We start from the raw sequence: 23,434 nt of genomic DNA on the forward strand, positions 1-23,434 counted from the left end.
AAGAATCCTAGCTTGGATCTTCTCAATAGCTTCATTAGTCTTCTGAACCATGTTCGGCCCCAAATACTTCTTCTCACCCATCTCGTTCCAATGAATGGTTGACCTACATCTCATCCCATAAAGCATTTTATATGGAGCCATTCCAATCGTTGACTGATAACTATTGTTATATGAAAACTCAATCAACGGAAGATACTTACTCCAAGATCCCTGAAAATCCATCACACATGCCTTAAGCATATCCTCCAACACTTGAATCATCCTCTTAGACTGTCCATCAGTCTGAGGGTGAAAGGCTGTGCTAAACTTCAACTGAGTCCCCATGGATTTCTGCAAACTACCACAAAACTTGAAGGTAAAGATAGGATCCCGGTCTGACACAATAGACTTAGGAACCCCATGGAGACGTTCAATCTCCCTAACATAAAACTATGCATATTGATCCACCGTATAAGTCAACTTCACTGGCAGGAAATGAGCTGACTTGGTGTATCTATCCACTATCACCCACACCGAGTAATTAAGCCCCACTATCCTGGGTAAACCTCCCACGAAGTCCATTGTAACATCCTCCCATTTCCACACAGGGATACCTAAAGGCTGAAGCAACCCAGCTGGTCATTGATGCTCAGTTTTCACCTGCTGACAGGTCAAACACCTGGCCACATATTCTACCACATCCTTCTTTATCCCAGGCCACCAATATAACGTCAGTAAATCCTGATACATCTTCGTAGTACCTGGATGAAGTGAGTACCTCGTAGTATGCGACTCATATAATATCTCTCATCTTTTCCCCACATTAGCTGGAACACAAATTCGCCCCTGATACCGTAGCCGACCAACCTCAGAAATAGAATAGTCCTTAGCTACCCCCACTAAGACATTCTATCTAACCCCCCTGTAAATGTGCATCTACCAAGTGACCTTCCTTAATCCGCTCTAGTAGGGTTGACTGCAAAGTAATGTTGGCCAATCGGTCCACCACCAATTCTATCCTTGGTCTGGTCATCTTATCAGCCAACTCTCTGGAAAATCTGAGTAGAACTAAATAACTGTCCTGAGCCTCTTTGGCTCAATGCATCTGCCACTACATTGGCTTTCCCTGGGTGGTAAAGAATATCATATTCATAGTCCTTTACCAACTACAACAAAGGCCTTTGTCTCATATTCAGGTCCTTCTGGGTAAAGAAATACTTTAAACTCTTGTGGTCAGTGTGTATCTCACACTTCTCTCCATACAGATAATGTCACCACATCTTCAGTGCTAATACCACCGCTGCCAATTCTAGATCATGGGTAGGATACCGCTGCTCATACTCCTTCAGCTGGTGTGATGCATAAGCTATAACCTTCTCATTCTGCATCAATACATAGCCCAAACCCATCCTTGATGCATCACAATATACTACAAACTTTCCTTTCTCTGAAGGAAGACTCAGCACGGGTGCAGAAATAAGTCGTCGCTTCAATTCCTAGAAACTGTTCTCACACTTCTCTGACCAGACGAACTTCAAATTCTTCCGTGTCAATTCTGTCATCGGTGCAGCGATCTTCGAGAACCCTTCCACAAACCATCTGTAGTATCCCACTAACCCGAGGAAGCTCTGAACCTTTGAGCCATTCCTTGGCCTCGGCCAATCTCTCACCGCTTCCACCTTGGATGGATCCACCTTAATCCCATCTTCACCAACTATGTGTCCAAGAAAGGTCACTTCTGGTAGCCAAAACTCACACTTCTTAAACTTGGCATACAACTGATGTTTGCTTAACCTCTGCAAGACCTGTGGAAGATGTTGCTCATGCTCTGCCTCTGAACAGGAGTACACTAAAATGTCATCGATGAAGATAGTGACGAACTGATCCAAGAAGTCCTTGAACACCCTGTTCATTAGGTCCATGAAGGATGTTGGAGCATTGGTCACACCAAATGACATGACCAGAAACTCATAGTGCCCATACCTCGTACGAAAGGCCATCTTCGGTATATACTCGTCCTTGATCCTCAACTGGTGATAAGCGGATCGAAGATCAATCTTGGAGAATACCGTCTTACCCTGCAGTTGATCAAACAAGTCACCAATCCTTGGTAGAGGGTACTTATTCTTAATGGTCAACTTGTTCAATTCTCTATAGTCTATACACATCCTCAAAGTCTCGTCCATCTTCTTCACAAACAAAACCGGAGCGTCCCATGGTGAGTAACTAGGCCTGATGAACCCAAAATCCATAAGCTCTTGTAACTGTATCTTCAATTCCTTCAATTCTGCTGGTGCCATCCTATATGGTGCTTTCGACATTGACTCTATCCCCAGTTCTAACTCAATAACAAACTGAATCTCCCTGTGCGGTGGCAGCCCTGGTAGATCCTCAAGAAATACATCCAAGAACTCACAAACCAATCTAGTCTCTCTCGGCCCTGTTGGCAAAACTCTAGTAGTGTCCACTGTAACGACCCAGATTTTCAAGACTCGATAATGCGGAAATATAAATGTTTTCATTTAACAAAATGTCTCAAAAACCCATAGAAAAAAAAACTTTTTAAAAAGTCGTATGGCCATACTTAACATTTAATTACAAACATGTTTTATAAAGATTAGAGTGAGCCTAGTTTAGGAAAATTACACAACATTTCCAAAAATAAAAAGGCTTCCCAAAAGGTCGGTCTACATGTACATTTGCAAGGAAGACTCCAGCGCTCACTGCTCTACCTTGCCCTTGTTCTTACCTACAACATGAAACAACTAGGTAAGCGAAAACGCTTAGTAAGATCAACTTCCAAACAAAGCAGATAGAGAAATAGGGATCCGGACCCATCCGGACCCTACACAATCAATTTCAAGAACGCTAAAGCATCCTGGCAAACTTATGGTCATGCCTGATAACCAAGGATAAATTAATTCACATCTAGATAAAAATCCTGCACTCAGAAAAATCCCAGAACAAGCAGATATATTATATCACAACTATATCTTACCAACAATTATATCCCTGCACTCAGAAAATCCCAGAGCAAGCAGATATACTATATCACAACATAATTCGAGACCAACGCTCGACAATTTCCAACAATTCATGCGTAACGCGCCCTCCAACATAATTGCTAATCTGTAAAAGAGAACCGAGTCTCCACACTAAGATCTAGCCAATAAATATTCTCATCAAGGGTAACTATCGTGTTACCTAGGGCATCGCTACTTATTCAAGAGTGTAATCCAATTTACACGGTTTTACAGAGACTTCTATGTTAATCAGTGGTGCTGGTGAGCAGTTGCCCCTAGGGTGTTCAGCCTCACTCAATCTTGGCAGCCCCTAGTATCTCTAGGCACTCTCACTGAATGGCCAATATTCACGGCTGCTATCCGAGAATAACTTATCAGAGCACTTGCTCGGATTCTAACCGTCCAATGATTAAGTAAGCATGAGGGCCCCTAGGTCCCATTTATCTTGGCGCCCCTAGGTTTAACCAGCTTATCCTCATCTCATGGCCACTCATCGCGGTAATGAACCGGACATAAATAAAATCAAGCAGTGTGACGGGGATCAACCGTCTAGGATATGACGGACTTCTACCGTTCATATTTTCTAAATCAGCACTCACTAGACTAACGTCTCTAAGCAACTTTCTATGACAGCCTATATATGTGCATGTATCCCTATACTAACATACAAGACAATAATCATTTCATGTTGCAGCCATACAATATAAGTTGACTTACTTGGAGTCCTTAGCGCTCAGCAGGTTTTCACCCTCCAACGTTCAGTCCAGTTACGCTTAGCCAATACTGTAGTTATCCATACAGTATACTCGGATTAATTATGGCACTAATAATTCATTATTATTATTTTGGGCAGTTTGGTCATTTTAATAAAAGTCATTTGTAATGATTTATAATCCTTATTTGGTTTTAAACCTATTAAGGAAAGTCATACAAAATATTCGAGACTAAACCCTAAGTCTCGGGGAGACCTATCCTAAGGTCTCGATACCTAGGCTCCGGTATCACAATGGTATTTCCCCACAACCCGCTAAAAATCTTATTCTTTCAAGGTATCACTATTAACCCGCACTTTCGACTAGTCGGTTAAAATATGTAAGATTTTAGCCGGTATTATATCCAGAAAATACAAATAAATTCCTTAATTATTTTTAAAGAAAATAAACTCTTTAAATTTTCCTTTTATTTTTCTTAAGGTTTTAATATCTAAAAATCGTTTTAAGAAAATTGCCTAATTTGTCTTAATTAGGAAAATCATTATAAATTTCTCATCTTGACTAATCAATTTTCCAAAAGCAATTAATCAATTTTACTTACTAGGAAAATAATTTATTTAATTATTTTCTCAAAATATAGGGGTATAAACCCTCTTTTAATTTATTAACTATTAATAAATTAAATCTCTTATTTTTAGAAAGAATAAAAACTCTTTAATAAAAATAATTCATTTAAACTCAAAGGGATAATTTTAGTGAAAATATGATTTCAAGACTTACCAATTTATATCTTGAAATAAAGAAAATTTTACTTTTTACCTTATGTTCCAAAATCTCATTTTTTACACTAAGTGTGAAAAACCTAATTTTCACATTTTTAACTACATACTTCGTTAGTTCATATCTTGAAATTTACTTACCCAATTGTTACCAAAATTTCTCAATTCCATTTTTGTTATGCCATTTAGGTCTTTGTAAAATCTTAGGTCAAAATGAGCATTTTTTGATTGGTGAAATCATTTTCCAACAATGAGGTAAAAATGACCTTATTTTCAAGTCCTTATTTTTTCCAAACTTTGACAGTTAATAACTATCAAACCGTTTAATATTTTCTTACCAAATTTTACAGTGGAATAATAGGTTATGCCAGAAATATGTCCACAAAATTTTAGAAAAAACTGGGTTCATTTGCCATATACAGTGGCTGTCCAAACTTGGTTCCGAAAATAAGAATACAAAAAAAAACAGTTTTTTTTTTTTTTTACCTAAACTTTGAAATAGCATAACTTACTCATTTCTAAACATTTTTTAGTGTTTCAAAAGCTCAATTTTATGTACTCAATCTCAACAACATCACAGTACAATTTAATTTTACAAAAACAATATACAGTGGCTGCTTGACCGCTTGGAAGTCACAGCTCAAAACATGTTTTGTTTTAGGGTATCCTACAAAACCCTTGGGGGTTTTGGTTCCCATTTTCAAAAATCAATACACATGCATCATAAAAATTATTAAACAAATACCATAACCTTATTACATCACCAACAAGAAACTTTAAGCATTAGATATACAAAATAATGCTTAAAACTAAAAACCCTACAACAAAATCATCAAAAGTAAACTTTTTACCTCTTTGGTGTTCTTGCTTAAGGTTTGGACCTTCCTATTAGCTTTGGCTCCTCCAAAACCTTTCAAAAACTCTAACCAACTTCCCCCAACAACATAGTTAATTAGCTATTTGAAACTCTAAGCTTAAAACTTTACAAAAGCCTAGATTAGTGAAGCTTTACCTTAGGGAAAATACTTCCTAGACCAAGACTTAGCCTCCAAGTTTTCCTTGGTGTTCTTGAGGTTTAATATTGAGAGAACACTTTGAGAGGTCTTCAAAAAAAGATGATTGTGAATGAGAGAGGGTGGTGTGGTCGGTTGGGGAGGGATGGAAGAGTTATATACTATCTAATTTACCCTAAAAACACTCAAGTGTTTTACCCACTTGCTTTTATCCCTAACCTTTAATTAAAAGGGATTTAAATTTTATAAAAGTGGGTTCACACAACTCTAAAAGACCACATGGCCGGCCACCATTTGCCATATATGATCATTTCATTTTTTTATTTTTTTTAAAGGTTAATAAATGTTTCATAAGAAGAAAAGTCCAAATTGACTTTTGACACCTTTTTCACTCTTATTAAGTTTTAATCACCAAACTTAACATTAATTAATTAAATTAAATGTCTCTCACATTTAATTTAATTAATCACATAATAAAATTTAACCTAAGGTCCATTCAAGGAATAAAATTCCCCATTTCGGCAAAATTAGGCATTTACCACAAAATGCCTTAAAATTTCCATTTTCTTTTAGGTTTATTATTTTTGACCAAACTTTAACTTTTATGAATGTATTTTATGCCCAAAATATAATTGCCATGATTTTTCCTTTTATTTTCCGAGATTTTTACCCGATCAGGGTTTTTGTGTCGGTCCAAGACCAAAAGTCTTATCTTGACTTTTAAAATCACAAAATTCATATTTTGGCTAGCAACAACTCATGGAATACTTACAAAAAAAATATAATATTATTTAAAATAATATTCTTAACCCGGGGGAAAAAATCCCGACCCGAGTCGTTTAAAGGTACCCAAAAACGTAGGACGTTACATCCACCACACTAGCAAGGAAACCTATACATCCTCCCTGTAACAGGTCCCTAGTTCTCAGTGCTGCTATCATGGGTATACGGGGTCCACATACTGTACCTACGAACACAAAGGGATCCTCTCCCTCAGGCTCAAAAGTCACCATCTTCTTCCTACAATCAATAGTAGCCCCATATATGACCAACCAATCCATCCTTAGAATCATGTCATAGTCCCAAACCCCATAGTATGGTACTCACTAGGTCTACACAATCTATCAATCACCTTACTAGAAAAAAGTAAAAGGAGAGCTAGCGCTAGAAAGCTGACCTGTCACCAATGAGGGACTAGCCTCGGCCTCCGCTTGTGTCAAGGTGAACACTCGAGCTGGAGTCAAGCTGTCCACCTTCCCTGCTTCCCCTTTCTTCATGGTTGGGCAATCCTTCTTGAGGTGTCCCACTACCCCACACACAAAATAGGCCTTGGCCCGACATTCGCCCTAATGGCGTCTTCTGCACCTCGTGCACTCTGGTTAACTCTCCATGTGTCACCGCCTCCATGACGGCCACCCTGAACTCCCCGATCCCTCCTATCAGGAGCAGGAGCGGTTGAAGTGTCAGGGGTCTTCCTCTTCAGATGACCAGGGCCTCTGCCCCTGCCATACCCTGGATGTGGAGGCACTGTCCTGCAGACCTCCTGTCTTGCAGCACTATCCCTCCAGATCATATTCTTTACTTCCTCAGCGGTAAGAGCCTTCTTAACAGCCTGAGCATAAGTTGTCCCCCCAGGTCCTGTTGTAATCCTCAGATCTCGGGCTATCATAGCATTAAGCTCTCTGATAAATTTGTCCTGCCCAGTTGCATGTGTAGGCACAAGATCTAGTGAAAACTTCGCAAGTCTATCGAACTTTAGGGCATACTCTATAAGTGTCATGTTGCCCTGTATTAATCCCACAAATTCACTCACCTTTGCTTCCCTGACTGCCACATTGTAATAGTTCTGACTGAACAAGTCCTTGAATCCATCCCAACCCAAAGTAGTAACGTCTTTGGTTTGTGATGCCATTTCTCACCATATGTGGGCATCCTCTCTTAGCATTTAGGTCGCACAGGCCACTCTGTCTTGACCCTCTACCCTCATGAAATCCAGGATAACGGTAATCATACTCATCCACTGTTCGGCCTTCAGTGGATCAGGTCCTCCCTCAAAGGTTGGAGGGTGATGTCTCCTCAATCGCTCATACAACGACTCCCACCTATTCCCAACTTCCAATGGTTGAACAACTAGTGCCACTGCTGGTGGCACAATGGATGCAGCACTCCTTGATGGAGCCTGCTGTTTTGAAAGACGGATCTGTTCTTCTTGGCTCTAAAGCCGGGCTTGTATCTCTGCCATAATCTGCTACTAGTTATCAGGGACTGGCGGAGAGTCTCAGACCTGGTGCCGACTAGTTGCAGAGATTGCCTTGGACGCATAGCTATCCAAGTTAATCTGCAATCAATGATTCGACGATCAGACTATGATGATAGGGTATTAATCTTTCCATAATCCACCATTGGGAAACAACCAATCACAAGCAATGAAGATATGCAGATATAGACATTTATAGCGGACAAGATATATACATTTATCCATATATTCACCCATATATAAGCAATATGAAGATAATAATTCAGATATTAATTCAGATATTCATTTACATACATGGCAATGCTAATAAGCACGCCTCTATATTTTCACACAACAGTCAAGGGCTTGGCCCTATCAGTATCTCATGCTCCCTATTAATCAAACAGATAACAACAATCATAATTCTTTCTAATCACTTAAGCATATAAACATGTATACACAACTACCAAACCCTGAGTCGAGCTTGTCTTTAGCGGTGAATGTACATGTCCAGCCAGTTGTCAGGAACCCTTAAACCTAGACCACTCTGATACCAAGTGGTAACGCCCTGGGTTGCCAAGACCATTACACTGCATGTTTATAAAGGTGCAAGACTTGCTAATTAAGTAGTTTAGTTGAAAATGTGTCACTAAAACCATTATTGATCTAGGGTTAAAAGATTTTGATCATAAAAGATAAAATTCATTTAAATAAACATTTCATACACAAGATCGCGATAGAAATAGATTTTAAAGGATAGTTTACAAAAATTCAAGGTTATATACAACTACTAGCCACTCTAAGGGAAAAATAGGCATTTAAGGTATTCTTGTCCATGTCCAACCCTCGGCCCTGGCGATCGAACACCTGACTATGTACATTCTGCCTCTAGAGCTCTACAAGTCAGGGTTGGTCCAGCTTACCCTTGCCCTTACCTGCACCACGTAGCACCTATGAGCCAAGGACCAACAAGAAAACCAATACACAAAATATAACCAATAATAGTAACAAAATGATTCATAACTCATTAATAAAATACTCAACATATCACATCATTCATATAATCAATGATATCAATCAACAATCTATCATCCAAGTAATTAACATATCATACAATATCCAGGGTCGACGCCCTTAGGTCGCACCCCCTATTTATCCCACTGACTTCGGTACGCTTAAACTGAGCTCAGTGAATATTAAGCTGTCCTCAACTACCAGTGGCTGAGCCGCATCCTGTGCGCCAATATTAATTTCGACACTCTTAGGTCATTTATTTCATGTTCACATGGCATAATACCATCATACAATGCTACATACAAGTATAGGGAACCCTAAGTCCCAACATAGTCACACAACCGGGTGCAATTTCCTTACCTTAAATTCTGAATGCTTTCATTGCAACAAAATGACCCTCGATCACGATACCCTCTTTCAAGCCCTAGCGTATACCTAGTCACAATCATGAAAAGGGATTCCATCAATAATAAGTGAATAAAGGTTTCCGAACCAAGTTTTAGCCTTCGGCACATTGAATTCCACCAAACACGGTAGTGGAATTGATCCCGGGCACCCTAGGTTAAGTTCCCACACCTAAAACATTCTCAAAGCCCAAAAATTCCCTTAAGAGCCGCGACTCTATACCCCCCATGTCATGACCCACCTCCAACCAGAGGCCCAGCCTCCCCATGCAGCAGACACACGCCGCGGCCCTAAACTCCCCATGTCGCGGATCACCCTTCCTTTTGGCTCCCATCTGTTCTAGAATGCCGCGGCACACCAAGAACAGAGTCAAGGCCCGACCCCTTCGAATCCAGAAAATTCTCCATTTTCAACAACTAATTCCCACTCAATTTATCCCAAAATCAATCCTATAACATAATTAAATCAACATAATAGATCTAATATGCTCCCAGCTACAAAACCCAACAAGAACCTACCTTAAATCCTCATCCAAAAGTTCAATTCAATCTTTAATCTCAAGAACCCAAGAACACTAAAACTTAGCCAAGAACAATAGAATTAAATGGCTAAAATTATAATTCAAGGCTTACCTTAATTGAAGATTGAATCCACCAAATTGCTACTGAGTTTCTCCCCAAAATTCTAGTTCAAATCCTTGTATTTCTAGCTAAAATTTCCCTTTGGTTTCAATGGTTTAGCTTGAGAGAGTTTTGGGAAAGAGATGAGTGAGCTGAGAGAAAGAGAAGTGCTGCTTTAGGCAGCTTCTACTTATTTCTCTTATTTTTATCTTATCTATCTTAAGTCACTTAAGTTAATCCCAAGGCTCGGGGTACCAAAAACGTCCCCGAGGTCAAAATGGTAAAATTTCCCCAATATTCCCTCCTAAACTCTCTAACTTCAAACATATCTCCAAATATTTGTTTCCATAACCTAATAACTCAATTAAACACCAAATACCCAAAATATCCCTTGACTCGCCCCGAGTAAAGTATTGGGTCCCGTTGTGACTTTCCCGCTAACTTGCTCCCTAAGATCGCCTCGTGTCGAATGCTGTAAATATATCCACATTATAATGTGATCTCAACCATTTATTAAAAATAATCACATTTATGCCCTCAACAGGGCAAAATTACAAATATGCCCTTATAAGCTAAACAGGGCCCACATATTAATACCCATGAACATGCATTTCATATTAATACCCATAAATATGCATTTCATATATCCATATAATCATATAAACATGCTTACCACATAATCATGCATTAAATCATTTAAATCACACATAAACCAATTATGTCCTCCTGGCACACTAATCAAGACCCTTAAGTCTTATTAGTAATTTTTGGGTCATTACAAATTCACTTTCTTAATTTTGAATTAAGACATAAATGTCTTGTTTCCAAAAATAAACAATTAACAATTTATTTGGTAATAAATTATTTAATTAAACAATTTAATTACTATAGTTAAATTTTGAAAATTTGATATTAATTAATTAATAAAATAATTAATCAATTTAAATTTGAATTTGGTAACCATGACCAACTTCATAAGGTGGAGAATTTTCTTTTTTCGTCTTAGTCCAAAATAATTGGGTCATTCAACTATCGACCAAAGTATTTCTTATAATATCAAATATTAAAAAAATATATTTAAATTAAATTAATTATAATTTAAAAAATTCCTTTACGCACCAAATGTGCACCTGCAGATAATTAATGATCAAACAAAGTTTGATTAGATGCACAAAAAGTACATCACGTGTACACCTTTTTATTTTTATTTTTAAAATAACTGATCAATATCAGTACTCAGTGTCACGGGCTGACATTTTGACAGCGAAAATGCCCATGCGGCACATTGACTCCTCTGAGCCAAGGTTGGCCTTCCAACCATTCGAATAACAATTGGCACATTTTTTGCACGACCGTGTGCCTCTACACACTTCCGTCTCTCGAACAATTCTCGTTGAGTCATGCTCTCAAGTGTCTATGAGCGCAACAATGCAACAAGGCTATCTAGCCAAGATACTCACATTGTCCATAGGCTCTCACTATGGAAAGGGAAAACCCAACACTGATGCTCACCCAAACATTCGCAAGCTAAGGTACCATGTGTGGCCAAGGGCCAACACCAAGTTGACGTGCCAACACCTCTCATCATGCCCCATTCGATAATATTTGATTAGCACACGTCACAGACCAAGAACATATGTCCATGGTCAAATCCTCGAGGCACCATGCCTTCACGCATGTTGGCAGGCCCTCGAGACTAGCTGCCAGACTAGTAGCACACACTAGACCTCTAGCCTTCTCAAGCATTGCGCCCTCGTCAATGCCTGTGTGCTAGCAAGTCCAGCGAATGACTTCCCGTGCCATCTCGTGTCGAGACTCGTGGCCATGGTGCACAACGATGTCTCTTGGAGGTTTGGGCCATGTTCCATGCAAGCGGCATCCTGGCAAGCCAAGGGAACCGTGCCCATAAACCTCTGGCAGCACACTTCGACGTACTGCTGGCACGGTTCAGTAATGTCCATGAGTACTCCTACTCATGGAGACATATGAGTCCCCTCGTGGTCATCATATGCCCGCCCTACTAGTCCTCCCAACTAGTAGTAACTCACTTGACGCACCTGCGCCAGGGGGTGGTGGAGAGCTGGCACCAGATGCTCCCCCTACAAAGACCCTTCTGAGCTTTTAGCCTTCCACGAGGAACATATATGATTTTTTCTTGGGAGACATATTTGGCTCTCAACTTGCCAATTCTCCGGATCTCCCAAATCTGATCGTACCATTGTCTTCATTGACCCATCAATGTGGAACCTACTGAGTCCCATTCATTTCCGGGCAATATTGAAGATGTTTACAAAAATTCCACTGCCGTACAAACTAGGCATCCGCATGCTCACGACCCTCGACCCTTGCGTTCGCATCTGACCGAGCACCATCCTAGCTTGTAACATGCCCTCAAGGCCAGCATGTTACACTCTCCCCCACTTCAATTCTTGATGCCCTCATTGACTGACCGCTGGCCAATCTTCCTGCCTCGACTCCTAAGCACACTCCATTCTCCTTCTGAATCTTAAGTCTGCACTTGTCCCTCTACCTTTGTAGAAGCACCCACTTGGCGATGATCTCCCACATCCACCCTTGGACTCGCTCAAAGACCCCAAGCCACCATTGCTATTCAGAATTCTCCTATGAAGTAGGCATCTTCACTCAAATATTCCTTGCACACATGAACTTCGTGTCCATCACTAATTCCCTCTAGTCAACCAAGCAACACTTTCAACACTGACCCCAAAACCAACACATCATTTCATTGTTGCTTTCCCACCAATTTTCCAATGCCTACTCCTATTGACAAAGATAGAATTAAGGTGCACCCTTTGGGGTGAGATTCACATACCAATCGTTCCCAACAACACCTACAAAACATCCTTCCAGTGAAGGCATGTCACTCTTCAGCGTGGTACTCGTGCCAACTGTAGCCTTTATGTAGTATCTAGTGCACCCTTGCACACATACTTCGCAAAGTAGTCTCTCAGACTTTTGGCCCTTCGGCCTACTGCATACCCATGGCTTGATGCGAAATGGCCACTCCTGACCATAAGCATAACTGCTCCTCTGAGCTTCTACAATGTGGTCAATGATCTGACAGTTGGGAAAACTTATACATGATCTTTATTTATTTTCATGTAGATGTAATATTAAAAAAATTAATATGAGATAACCTAGAACATGTTTCTAAAATTGAATTCAAAGAGAAATAATGATAAAAATACTTACATTATACGAAGCGGAATGAAAGAGTCTTTCCTTCAATTTCTCTAACCCTTGTATCTTTAATTGTCGCAGAGTATTACCAAGAAACTGAACCGATCTTCTATTATCTTCACAACCTTCCAAAGTATCCTTAGAATCACCTAGACTAGCGTGGGCAATTCTCAACACATGAGATAGATACAGAGAGAAGAAGAGAAAGAATAACGAGGCTTAGAAAAGGACTTATGTTTGAGAGAATCTAAAACCTATCAGAAAACCAGTGTCTATCATCTTATGACTTCTATTTTCAACTCTCTCTTAACACCCCTTTTATAGGCTGAATTAGGTAATTTATTTAATAAAAAAAAATCAGTAAAATAGTAGCCAATAATCAGCCCTAGGTCAAAATTATCATGGGATTTAGGCCCGTAAAATTTCTCATTTGATTATAAGCCCATTGGACTTAAAATCAAGGCCTGTATTATTTTCTATTGATTTAATTAATTAAATAATTTATTTAAATCCTTTATCAAATTAATTATTTATAATTTGAACCTTGATTTAAACTTATTTATTAATTTAGATACCAATTTATCTTAATTAATAAATCTGTCCCAATTTCTCTTTTCTTCTCAAAATTACATAACTCTGTGAAACTATCCAAAATTGACCTGGTCAACTTTGATAATTCTAATTGATAATTAAATCAATTAATTTAGACTATCTAGATGGTTTTATCCAAGGTACAGTGGGGACCATGGGCCTATGAAATCAAGATCCAATAAGTTATCATAAATTCAACAAATAAATTTACTAACTTATTAATTCCTCGTGACTCCAATAAAGACTCAGAATTGCACTCTTGAATTCATAGAACTCTCTATAAAAAATATAGATACACTATTAATTATCCATTGTTACAACCATAATTGTCACTCAATCCTCTATAGACAATCTACAATGAGATGGGACTAAAACACCGTTTTACCCCTCATTGTATTTTATCCTTAGAACACTTAGTTCCTTGTAAATGATATTTCAGTAAACTAATATTAATTACTGAAATAAGATCTCTATCATTTAGCACCTTGAACTAAACTAAAAGGAAACCATCGTTTCACTTCTTCATCAGAAGCTATAGATGTTCATATCTATGATTAAAACTCCCAGTCAGTTATACTACCGAGTTCCCAAGATGTAAGTATGGGCTAGTTCGTAGGGTAAGCTGGTAACGAACAAGTCAACTAACTCAAATAATACAATAAGTTAGAATACTAACCACTCAAAATTGAGATTGAATTGACCTATGGTCAACTATATGATATGATTAGAATAGTTAATAACTGTATGTTTACTTATCCTATCAACTGTCAATATCGTTCCAGTTCGATGTAACAAATACATCCGATCATATCTACTTTGCTAATGTTCTGGAAAGAACATAACACTGTGATGTGTAAGTAAAACATATCGTAGATTGGCAAGTCAGTGTAAATCTTGTGCATTGACTAATCTTAGGACTAACTTATTTTGAACATATAATCATATTTATATTCCATTGTGATTACGTCACTATAAATATGATTAGCTATATGCTTGGGATTTAATAAAAGTTTATGTTAAATAAATAATCATGAAAATAAAACATGTGAGCAAAGTGATTGACCAAGTCAAAAAATGATTTACATTATTTTATTGATAATAAAATGAGATTACAAAGAAATTGGGTTTTAATTAGGGCATAAAACCCTAACATTGACATCATTCGAAACCACTACACTACCTTTTGGCTCGTGCTCTTGCTGACCCTTAGCATCGTGCCTATCATGCTCTGCCCCCAAATAAACCTTGCCTAACTCTAGACGACCTATTGATTCTTGACCAACTTGATTGCACTCTACCTCACCCTTGAGGTCTGAAGCTATCCCACTCTGCTATCTCCCTTCGACATATGTTCTTTGAATCATTCGACTTGTGTTCTCATAAACACGTGTCCCCATAAAACACTAAGCATGTCCCATAACATGCTGCAAAACCTGCCCAATCTTGGTCTCAGCATAGGCCCATGCATTTGGTCTATCTATAGCTTCACTTGGTCACTAGACCCACTTGCATTAGTCGTGCATGTCTTCGCACTATACAACCTATCGGTTGTTGTGTTTCCACCTAGATTCACACACCAAAACTTAACAAGTACCCTGACCCTTCGAACATATGAATTAGTGGGCTCCCCCACTTCAACTTGGGAATAACTTCTCTTCTCGAGGTGTACCTCTCCAGGTATAGCTCGCAAGCTAACCACTTTCTCTTGTGTGGTCCCTCGTTCCATTTATCACTTTTGAAGATGATGTTGAACTAATGCCTCGGTCATTCTGACTCTTCGCCCCTCGACATCTCTATGTTGTCTTAGTACCTGAGTCTTGCTGACTTTCACCTTAGGCAAACATTGCACTGATGTTACCTTAGTACCTGAGTCCTGATGACTTTCACCGTAGGTAACTGGCTCAATCCTTGTCTTCGAGTCTCCTTGACTTTACATTCTAAACAACTAACGATCTCCATGATAACTGTAGTGCACCAAAATTTTTTTAGTAATTAAATTTTTGTGTTTTATTTTAATTAATTGTTAAGTGTTGTGAATTATTTTATTTAATTGTTTGTTTGTTTAAATTAATTGTTAGAATTGTTTAGTTGAATTTTGTGATTTTAATTGTTAAATGTTATTTATTTATTTTATTTAAAAATGTGACTATTTGAGTTTTGGTTGAATGCACTAAGGTGCATGGTAGGTAGAGATGCACCTTAGTTATTAAGTGTGTGCAAGTGCATGGTTACATGGTGCACATGTGTAGAATTTTCTACACGCTTGTGGTTTCCTTTTATTAGATTTAATTATTTATAAAAAAAAAATATAAAAGAAAAGGGAAGGATAGGCTTGGACGTGTGGCATAGAGTGAGAAAGGAAGATGATATATTCCATTTATTTTTTTATAAAATAAATTAAAATTAGATGATAAATGTTATTTTGGGTAAGGAGATTGTTGACGTTCCATTTTAGTTAAGTCTTTTATTTATACAATATTTTTAGGCTTAATTAGAAAAAATAATAAGGGGAAACTTACCATTTGTCTTTATTGGGGTATTATGAGGGAATTAAAATAAAAATGGGAAGAGAGAAAATAGAGAACATTATGCTCTTCTAGCTACCGAAAGTTAGAGAGAAGAGAGAGAGAGTGACGAGCTAGAGAGAGAAAGGAAGAAGAGAAAGGAGGAGGAAGAAGAAGGTCTTGGAAGGTCATAGGTATGGCTTCTAGTATTTTGATCCATAGTTTATTTTGAGTCTAAGGTTTCTCTTCCCCATCATCTTAAGTTTTTTTTTATGTTCTTCTTCTTCATGGGTTTCAAAAGCCCTAGGGATTGATGTTTTGATCTAACCATAATGTTATGATGTTTTTCTTCGGTTCATGGATTGATGGATATTTTTTTTATATATATATATTGATGCATGGGAAAATTGACCAAGGCGTGGGCATGGTTTGATTCTTGTGGTTATGTATTCATAATATGTGTAATAAGATGATTATTGAAATGTCGTGTTAATGATATGTTGTTCAAAGTTTTTCTATTGTTTAATGATAGGTATGTTTTGGCTTAATGATTGTTATGTGAAAACCTGCAAGGGATTTAAATTGTGATCTATAAGAAATTGATGATGAATTTTTTTTAAATAACAAGAAAGGATTTGATTATTTTGGGCTATGGGGTTTTCGGCCTAAGGGTGAGTTTCAAAGCATGATGGCTATTTTTTTTTGTCTTATGCTAATTTAAATTTTAGAAACATGATAGGGTGTTGTAAGACCTTAAATGAATATATGGTGTTTTTGTTTCTTTGGAATACTTGCATGATAATAATATATCAAGAGTATATTTAAGACAAGATCAAAGATGATTATTTTTTCATGACTTGTGAATATGTTTCAAGGTGGTTGATGATTTATTGTATGCTTATGGTAACATCTAAAATAATTAAAAAGGGTGTAGAAACATGCTAGGGTTTGTGTTGGAATATTGTTAAATAAATATGTATGAAATTTTGTGAAATATGATGAAAAGAATGAATTTCATGATTATGGTACTTGCTGATTTTGTGTATGAAAGGTCTCAAAATGATGAGAAAAATTTTCTTGAATGCTTAAATAAATTTTACAAGTTGTTTTGATGATTTAAGAAGATAATGAGGAATTTTAAAGTGCCTTGAGATGATATTTTGTGCAGATAATTACCTACATATTTTTTTTATATATTTTGATGAAAATATGAGTTTTTTTTAAAAAAAAAAATGGTGATTTTAATGGTATAATTGGTTTATGGAATTTTTGTAAAAATGTGAAGTTATATTTTGATAAAAGAAATTTGATGTGTGTGTTGAAATAAGTTATTGCCTTAAACTATGGAAATATTAAAAGTGGTATTTTTTTATATAACATGAGTGTTTATTGTAATGGTTATGATCTTCCTTTATTTTAGTTAAGAAAAATGGTAAATTTCGGTTATTTGTGAATATTTAAGTAAATCAAATAATGGCTGAAAGTTTAATAAAATATGTTAAAATAATTATTGAATTATCGCTTATGAATTTATTCTATTTTAAAAATTAAGTCTTAAAAATAATACAAGTAAAAATATATTTTTCACATCTAAAATTATATTTTTCTTACATTAAATTTATAAAGTTGATAATTTTATTATAATGTTATTTTCTAAGCAAACATGTTTAACTATAAGTATTTCACATAGTTTTTTTTGTCTTTGTTATTTTATGGGATGTAAAAAGTAAATAATGGGATTATTATATTTTAAATTGGTTAAATAAATTATTTTATGAAATAAAATAATGTCTTGAGAGATTTAATCAACCTAGTATTTTTAAGAGGACAAACAATGGTAATCAAGCATGTTACAATTTCGTTATTTTAAAAAATGACAGAAATAAGAGCGAAGGAATTATTGTTTTTAACAACACTTTTAAACAACATTCCCACGTATGCATGTCGAATGAAATTTCACTTTTACATTAAAAAATATGTTTATTATGCAACCATATAGTTTTTATAGCAAGACCATGCATGTAATATAGGTAGAATGTGCATTATTCTATTATGACCTTATGTGTAAATATGCCTTGTTTGAATGTTGTGAATAACTTTCACCATGTGTGCATGCCCATGCACACATGGGTTATATGAGTGGGCAAAATAGAGTTTATTTTATGCTAAGAAAGGTTATTTTGATTATGGTGTAGACTCATTGTGAAGTTGTCATTTTACCTTACTTGGACCTGAGGTAAGGAAGTTGGATAGAATTTTGTTTGTTTATGCTGTGAATGGTAAGATCGTTTGTATGAAAGCGAATGTAATGATTTATGTGTTATGAATTGTGAAATGCTTTATTACGATGACGTGATTGGATTGTATGTCATTTTGAATGTTGTATGATATGAATGGGTGTTAGCGTGATGAACGCGACACATCAAAAGGGGGTTGCTAAGGATATGAAGACGTAACCCGAGTTACTAAGGATATGAAGATGTAGCTGAAAGAGCGGACGCACCGATGTTATTCAAGGACCAGAGATCCTGTTTACCTTAAAGGGTGACATGGACAAGTTAGCGTGCCATGTTCACAATGATATGATGTTTATGTGATGATGTTATGATGATGATGATTTTACATATGATGCCAATGTTGTTATGATTATGTTTATGTTTATGATGTTGATGCTATTACGATAATGATGCTATGATGTGTGATGGTGTATGATGCGATTATGATTTGTTTGATTTACATGTGTGTTGTTTGTACTTCCTTACTGGGCTTTAGCTCACCCCCCCTTACTTTCCCTTCCAGGTGGCAAATAGGTTTCTCTATGGCACGCGTGGTGATGTGGGGAGTTCTATCGTTGTGGTGTGTATGGTGTGGGGGCATCCTAAGGACGAGAAACGATCAGTTTAAACACCATTTTCTTTTAATATTGTTATGTTAATTTGGACTTTCTAAACTTATCAGTGAGACTTGAACTTTGGTTGTTTTAAGAATTTTGCATGAAAACTTCTATTTTTCTTTTTAAACTATTGGGCCCAACTTGCATGTTTTTAGCAAGACCCCACTAGGATTTTTATAATAAGTGACTTTGCTCTTATGAACCAATGAATATGTGAATGTTTTATAAAGCACTATATTAGGGAGTCTTTATAATAACTCATCTTGATGCCTTTGTAATGGAACATTGGTCTGCTATTTGGATGTTTGAACCGTGACGGTCTCTCACCCACATCAACTGTTGGCGTCCTCGACAACTTGCCCACACGCAAGAACGTTTGACCATCCCAGCTCTTCATGCACACAACAAATCTAGAAGTGCACTTTGCAGGATGTGACTCTCGAGTCAAGTACTTCGTGTAGTACTATCGATTCCCTTATGCGTGCACTCTCCACATAGCTATCCATCTGCTCTATACTAGCATCTCGCCCCTCCGAGCAGCCTATCTAGGTCCTATGGTCACTAAGTCCTAATAGCAAGGCCCTCCGACCCGCATTTAAACTCAAGCACCATCTCGGCCTCCTTAAGCCCTCTTGCAGTACTAAGTTTCCTCGACGCAGCCCTCCAACACTCTAGAAACTCTATTACTATTCTGACCATTGAGCGCCGTCTACTCGGCCCTGCTGGCCTTTGATGCATATATTCCACACAAGCTAACATATCTATGAGCCAACACGTCCCACTCCATTGTCTCGGCGCCTCCCTTCCCGGTTAGAACAAGATAACATGCAAACACTTCCAAGTACGACTATTGTAATGCCCTCCTAATCCAGAACCGTTACACTGTGTACTTAAAATTGTGTTAGACCTGCCAAAAAGGTCATTTGGCTTTAATCATATAGCTAAGGTTAGTGACAAGGGTTAGGGTTAAAATTTTTGGTCAAAGATCCATTGACTTTTACTCCAAAAGTGTTATACAACATGGGATCCCAAAATATTACAACACAACTGTTAAAAAGGGTAAATACATATCAAAAGTTACATTAGCCGACCTAAATGGAAAAACAAGGCTATAACCCTAGTTCCTCTAAGATAACCCCAACCGTGATGGTCGAGCAGCCGCATATGTACACGCCACCACCGAAGCTCTCCAACTCATGGCTGGTCAAGCTTTCCCTTTCCCTTACCTGCACCACAAAGCACCCGTGAGCCGAAGCTCAACAAGAAAATAGAACGTATAACAATAGAGAATATAACTTTAAATAACCATTCAACAATAATCAACAACATCAATTTATAGCCAATGTCATTTAGTTCAAACACACGATCATTGGATCGACCTGGGCCGTTACCCTATTCAGTTGGCTTTCATTCCAACTCTCGGGCCTATGCCTTAGGGACGTGACCATAGAATCACCTGGGACCTCACCCTTAGCTCTATCTCGCTAGCCCAACCCTCGTGGTTAATCTTTGACCTTAGAGTCGATCAACGTAATAGTACGTTGCTGGTTTAGACCAATGCCCTGCGACCAGCGCACAGTGCTATTGCCCCCTTGACTCGTAAGTCAAGCCCTGATCTAGGATTACATACCTTACTTATAAGAAAAAGATGTGGGTAGGCACATCCCAACAAATTAAGCACATATTCTTGCTAATCATATAATCCTATTGGATAATCATTTCTATAACACTAAACATATTCACATGACGGGGCCACATGCCTTAACCATAGAACTCATGCAACAAATATATGCACTTAAGAATTTATCAACAAGCATATAAAAAAATAGCCTAACATAACCAATCCTAGGGCCCAAGCCCTAATCATATTAATACATAACAAATGGACCAAGCCCTGATTACATACAACACGTTATGGGTGCAGTTTTCTTACCTTAGGTCCAAGCAAGCGTGAATAAGAACGACCCTCGAGCACGATCATGGTTCTGAGCCGTTAGCGATAACCTAAGTCACAACCATAGAATAGGATTCTATTAATATCTAGTGATCAAAGGCTTCCGGACCAAGTCCTAGTCTCCGGGACCTCGGATCCCACCAAACGGGGTAGTGGAAACAATCCCGAGCCCCTGAGGTTGAGTTCCCGCGCTCAAAACCTTCTAGAGGTCCAAAAACCCCTTAAGAGTTGCGACGCTATGCCCCTACGCCGCGGCCCGCCTCCAACCAGAGGCCCAGCCTCCCCAACCAATAGACACGCACTGCGGCCCAGCCATAGTGGCGCCGCAACCCCCTCATCCTTGGCTCCCATATGTTCTAGAGGGTCGCGGCATACCAAGAACAGAGCCGTGGCCTGACCCCTTCGAACCCAGAAGAAAACCTCCATTTCAACAACCAAATCTCATCCAACTTAACCCAAAATCATCCCAAAAACAGAGCAACTCAATATGCTCCTAGCAACAAAACCCAATAGAAAACTAGTCCCGAAACTCACTAAGCCACCGATTAAATCTTTGAACTTTAAGAGCTCAAGAACACTTAAAAGCAGCCATGAAAACCCAGAATTTAAATGCTAAAACCATAATTCAAAGTTTACATAAATCTCAGTTTGAATCCACAAACTAATACTGAGCTAGTCTCCAAGTCTAGAGCTCCAATTCTTGTGAACCTAGCCCAAAAACCCTTGGTTCAATGGTTAGCTTGAAAGAGCTTCTTGAGAGAAAAAGAAGAGAGTAATTGGAGAGGGAGAGTTGGCTTTAGGAAGAGCTTCTAAGTGTTTCCTACCTTTTGTCTTACCTAACTTAAGTCACTTAAGTTAATCCCAAGGCTCGGGGTACCAAAAACGTCCCCGAGGGCAAAATGGTAAATTTCCCCAACATTCCCTCCTAGACTTTCTAACATCAAATATATCTCCAATTATTTATTTCCATAACCCAATAACCCAATTAATTCCCTGTTACCCAAAATACCCCTTGACTCGCCCCGAGTCGGGTATCGGGTCACGTTGTGACTTTCCTGCTAACTTGCTCCCTAGGATCGCCTCGTGCTTAATAGTTCAAATAAACCCACATAATAATGTGGTCTCTCACACAAATCACATATATGCACATAAATACACATTTATGCTCGCAACGGGCCAAATTACCAATGTCGTCCTTCTAATAAGAAGTGACCCACATGCATATTTAATATCCTTAAATATGCGCATTTAATCATATTATCACAGAATTCACATATCTGAAACTAATATAGCAATTAAACACGTAATTCCATATATTGCCATCCCGACCCCCTAATCAAGGCCCTAAGCCTCATTAGGTAATTTTGGGACATTACAACTATCCCCTTCTTAAAGAAATTTCGTCTTCAAAATTTTACCTGAACAACTCGGGATACTAAGCTCGCATATCTGCCTCCAACTCCTAGGTCCCTTCCTCGACCCTGTTGTTCCTCCATAATACCTTAACCAAAGGTATAGTCATATTCCTTAGAACCTTATCCTTCCTATCAAGAATCTGAACTGGTTTGTAACGCCCTGGGTAACCAACACCGTTACACTGTGTGTTTGAAATAGTGCAAGACTTGCTAACCAAGTACTTTGATTAAAAATGTGAATCTAACGATACAAACAGGTTAGGTTTAAAATATTTTGGTTATAAACGAATAATTTTCATTAAAATATATGTTTGGAACATGGGATCCCAAATCAAGGTTTAAATAACGTAATTACAGAATCTCCCAAAACTTATAAATGACCAAGCCACTCTAATGGTAAAATACACATTTTAGGTTCCTGTCCCTGTATCATCCCTCGACCGTGGTGGCCGAGCAGCTGACAATGTACACCTCGCCTCCAGAGCTCTCCAACCCATGGTCAACTCGTCCTACCCTTGCCTTTACCTGCACCACGCAACACCTATGAACCATGGCCCAGCAAGAAAACATAACATTTAAAACACAATCAACATTAATAACCAACTATCTCACAAGACACAACCAGGTACTCAACATTCATCTATTCAACGATAACAATCAACAAGCTAACAGCCTATCATTCCAACAATCGACATATCATATTCATCAGAATAGTAACAAACAAATCACATGATAACTAGGGCCGACAACTTAGGTCGCACCCTCTGTTTATCCCACTGACTCTGGCCCTCTTAAACTGAGCTCAGTGCATAATAAGTTGTCCTCAGCTACCAGTGGCCGAGCCGCACCCTGTGCGCAAGTGTAAACCCCGGCGCTCTTAGGCCGCTTGTTTGCTATTTATATGGCATGATACCATCCATTTACAATTCACAGGAAAGCTACCATCCTCTTAAAGAGCATACAAAATAAGGAACCCTTAGTCCCAATACAAATCCACAACTGGGTGCAGTTTTCTTACCTTTAATTTTCAAACGCTATGATTACAAGAAATACCTCTTGAGCGCGATCCGTTTCCAAGCCCTAGCTTTTTCCTA

This window comes from Humulus lupulus, chromosome 4, assembly GCF_963169125.1.
Source record: "Humulus lupulus chromosome 4, drHumLupu1.1, whole genome shotgun sequence".
Classification (NCBI taxonomy): Eukaryota; Viridiplantae; Streptophyta; class Magnoliopsida; order Rosales; family Cannabaceae; genus Humulus; species Humulus lupulus.